Genomic DNA, 4,322 nt, shown 5'->3' with positions numbered 1-4,322 from the left:
TACTTTTTATTATTTTAGAATGTACTCCTTCTACTTATTTTTTTTTTTAAGTTAACTGTAAAATGCTTCAGGCAAGTCTTTCAAGAAATATTCCAGAAGAAGACGTTGTTACAGGAGATGACAGTTTCATGTGTGTTATTGTCCCTGAAGACCTTCCCTCGGGACAAGATGTAGAGACTGAAGAGAGTGATACTTATGATTCTGTTTCTGTTGTAGGCCTAGGCTAATGTATGTATTTGTGTCTTGGTTCTCTTAAACTTTTAACAACAACAAAAAAGTTTAAAAAGTAAAAACAATTTTAAAAATAGAAAAAAGCTTATAGAAGAATATTCAAAAACAAAATTTTTTTAAAAGATGTACAATGTGTTTGCGTTTTAAGCCAAGTGTCATTACAAGAGTCAGTTTTTCAAGTTAAGTTTAAAAATAAAAAAGAAACAATACACTAATAATTTATTATTGAAGAAAATAATATTTTAGAAATTTAGTAAGCCTAAATCTACAGTGTTTATAAAGTCTATAGTCATATGCAGTCATATCCTAGGCTTTTATATTCACTCACCCAGTGAATGTAAACTGGCTCACCCAGAGCAACCTCCAGTCCTGAAGCTCCATTCATGGGAAGTGCCCCATACACCACTTTAATCTTTCATATCACATTTCTATGATTTACCTTTTCTATGTTTAGGTATGTTTAGATACACAAATACCATTGTGTTACAATTGCCTACAGTGTTCAGTGCAGTAATATGCTGCACAGGCCCCGCACACACCGGCTGGCCAAGCAGTCACTTCCTGGTGCGACCGTCAGTGGCGGGAAGATGGCGGAGGTGGTCGTGGGCAAAGAAAAGCGCCGGCAGCAGCGGCTACTCTGGCGCCCCTATCCCGCATCCGGGTCATCATGAAGAGCTTCCCGAGGTGTCCAGCGTCCACCAGGAGGCGCTGGTGCTCACGGCCAACGCCATGGAACTCTGTTCAATATCTAGCCCCCTTTTCATAAAGACATGGCAGTGGGAAGGAAAAGAAAACACTGACAGCGATTTCGCAAATACTGCAGAGGAATCAGAAACTTTTCAGTTTCTTGAAGATATATTGCCGAAGAAGATTTTAGCTAGTAAATACTCGAAAATACTTAAAGAGGAAAGAGGGAAAAAGATGAGGAGAATGACAATGATAATGAAAGTGACCATGACCAAGTTGAATCCTAAACCAAAAAAGTGCTTTAAAAACCAACCTGGCGAAGGAGGACTGCCCTGGACCCGCTCCACTGCCACCAAGTAAACACAACACTGCGCCCCTTTAGTGTCTTCACTTCTTCGCAGACTTCCAGTGCGTGGTATTCTTTCCAGGACAAGATTGAGGTACTCATGTACCTGCGCCACAAACAGCCAGAGGGAAAGTGACCCAAACAGCAGCCCCTCTTTGACAGGTCCGCTCTACAGCTCAGACACCAAGAAAGCAGCGGATAGCGGCAGCCATTGCGGGCTGATCTGCTGTAGCACCAAACTGCAAGGACAATTTCCTTTTTCTTTGCTTCTTTCTTTTTTTTTTTTTTTTTTGAGACGGAGTCTCGCCCTGTCGCCCAGGTTGGAGTGCAGTGGCACGATCTCGGCTCACTGCAACCTCCGCCTCCTGGGTTCAAACAATTCTCCTGCCTCAGCCTCCCGAGTAGCTGGGATTATGGGCGCGTGCCACCATGCCCATCTCATTTTTGTATTTTTAGTAGAGAAGGGGTGTCACGATATTGGCCAGGCTAGTCTTGAACTCCTGACCTTGTGATCTGCCCACTTCGGCCTCCCAAAGTGCTGGGATTACAGGCGTGAGTCACTGCATCTGGCCGCCAGGACAATTTTAACTTTTAAATTTACAATAGATTTTGAAGCGCTTCTACAGATCAGTTATGTACATTTATATATGTAAATTTTGGAATCAGTTCTTATAAACAGCTTGATTCAATTTTAGCTAAATAGTTTATAAGTAGTATGTTACATTTGAATTTTTGTCTTTCAAGAAAAGTTGACTACTTGTTCAAATATTATTTTTCTACTGTAAAGAAATACACTTTTCTATTAAAAATCTGTACATATTTTTATGGTAAGATGCTTTATAGAACTAGTTTTAGAGCCGTCTATGGCTCTAAGGCCTTGCTTACTGCCTGCAAATTTTGTGAAATTTAAAAATAAGCATTCTAACACTTTTATTCCCATAGAAAAATTGCAAGTCAAATTATCAAATCAAATACAAAAATAAGCCTTACCTCTGGTATAAGCATGTTGTTCTAAAACAAACAAACAAACAAAAAAAACCAAGAAACACACATTTTGAAACATTTATTTGTTGAAGATCTCTCTCATACTGTTCTTTGCTTTAAATCCCTGGTACTTGTTTTTACTGTCTGTAAGAGAAAAACGGCCAGGTGCGGTGGCTCATGTCCATACCCAGCACCCTGGGAGTCCGAGGTGGGTGGATAACCTGAGTCCAGGAGTTCGAGACCAGCCTGACCAACAAGGTGAAACCCCGTCTCTACTAAAAATACAAAAAATTAACCAGTCATGGTGGCAGGTGCCTGCAATCCCCGCTACTCAGGAGGCTGAGGCAGGAGAATTGCTTGAACCCGGGAGGCGGAGGTAGCGGTGAGCCACGATCACACCAATGTACTCCACCCTGGGCAACAACAGCAAAAACTTCGTCTCAAAAAAAAAAAAAAGACAAAACCTGTTATAAGACTTTTTTTTTCCACATAGGGTATATGTTTAGTTCCTCTCTCACTTTTTCTTTTTGAAGAAAAGGTTTATAATTTACATTCAGTAAAATCATCCTTTTTAGTTTGTCTAGTCTGTGAATTTTGACAAATGCATAGTTTTGTAACCAGTCGGTAGGCAGGACAGATCCATCACCCAAAACATTCCTCTCTGCCCCCTTGTATTCAGTCTTTTCTGTCCCCTGGCAATCAATGATGCTTTCTGTTCCTCTTGTTTATTAACATTTATTTTAATATAAAATATTTTAAAATCAAAAATTATATATGCTGTACAGATTTCGTAGACTAACAGCCAGAAACTATACCACATGGCCTAGGTGTGTAGTAGGCTATAACATCTAGGTTTGTGTAAGTACACTCCAAGATGTTTGCACAACGAGGACATCACCATTAATGACACATTTCTCAGAATGTAGCTTCATTGTTAAGCGACACGTGACTATAGTACTTGGATAAAATTATGCAAATGCCTGTGATATTTGGTCAAATGAAATTCCCTCATATACTGAATTTTTATTTGTATTGCTCTGTTACATTTTCATTCATTCCACAAATATTTATTGAATACCTATGTGCTGCGAAGAGAAAAACTAATGTTAGTATGATAGTTTGCCTTCACAGAGTTCATGTTCTATGAGAGAGACAGACAATTTCATTGAAGAGCTAAAGTTGTGTATAAAGTTACTTCTGTTCTCAAGATAAGAGGCATGATTCAAATAACACAGAAAACGAATTGCCCTTTCCACTGAGTCTTATGGAAGAGCAAAATAAGGAAGATGTCAATCACAGAGCCTTCACCAGGTTTGAGCTACTGAAGGACAGCACAGACCTTGGCTAATCTGTTATTTAATAGAGCACTTTAAGGAGTCCTTAGAAGTACAAAGGTGGATCTTAGCTAAAAAGAGGCAGAAAGAGCTAAATTATACTAATTTTTTTTTAATAAAAAGAGGAGACTGGAATTTGGAGAAGACATCCAGTACAAATTGCCCAGAAAACAGAGAAGCAAAGAAACATCGCATAGTAGGAGGCTAGATCTCACAGAGAAGGTGGTCAGAAATTCCCAGGAAGGAGGACGTAAACTACTTATTTTAAAAATGGAGGTCTGATATTCGAAGTTGTATTGCTAGGACATAGCCCCCTTCCTTGTCTAAACCTTCAGTGTAACTTTGCTTTGTAGGTTGAGTTCCACTTCAGCCTACAACCTTGCTTCTGCAAGAGCAGAAAGCAGTTACTACCGTGCTCACTTCGACAGCACATATACTAAAATTGGAATGATATAGAGAAGATTAGCATGGCCCCTGTGCAAGGATGACATGCAGACTCCTGAAGCGTTCTATATTTTTGTGGGAATTGAACAATGAGATCACTTGGTCACAGGGCAGGGAACATCACACACCAGGGCCTGTTGCGGGGTTGGGGGCTGGCGGAGGGATAGCATTAGGAGAAATACCTAATGTAAATGATGAATTGATGGGTGCAGCAAACCAACATGACATTGTATACCCATGTATCAAACCTGCATGTTGTGCACATGTACCCTAGAACTTAAAGTATAATTAAGAAA

The 4,322-nt window shown here is 39.8% G+C and overlaps 1 non-coding gene and 1 pseudogene across 1 annotated transcript; both read left to right on the top strand.

Annotated features, from left to right (window-relative positions):
• The first annotated feature begins 818 nt into the window (after positions 1 to 818).
• LOC129035350 (chromatin accessibility complex protein 1-like) lies at positions 819 to 1,205 on the top strand (annotated as a pseudogene).
• Positions 1,206 to 3,994: 2,789 nt separating this feature from the next.
• Positions 3,995 to 4,101, top strand: LOC129035865 (U6 spliceosomal RNA). Its single transcript, XR_008502360.1, has one exon. It is a non-coding gene; the product is annotated as a U6 spliceosomal RNA (small nuclear RNA).
• Positions 4,102 to 4,322: the final 221 nt, after the last annotated feature.

Source organism: Pongo pygmaeus, chromosome 3, assembly GCF_028885625.2.
Source record: "Pongo pygmaeus isolate AG05252 chromosome 3, NHGRI_mPonPyg2-v2.0_pri, whole genome shotgun sequence".
Classification (NCBI taxonomy): domain Eukaryota; kingdom Metazoa; phylum Chordata; class Mammalia; order Primates; family Hominidae; genus Pongo; species Pongo pygmaeus.
Note: the sequence above shows the minus strand (reverse complement) of the source record. Positions and strands in the feature narration are given on the sequence as shown.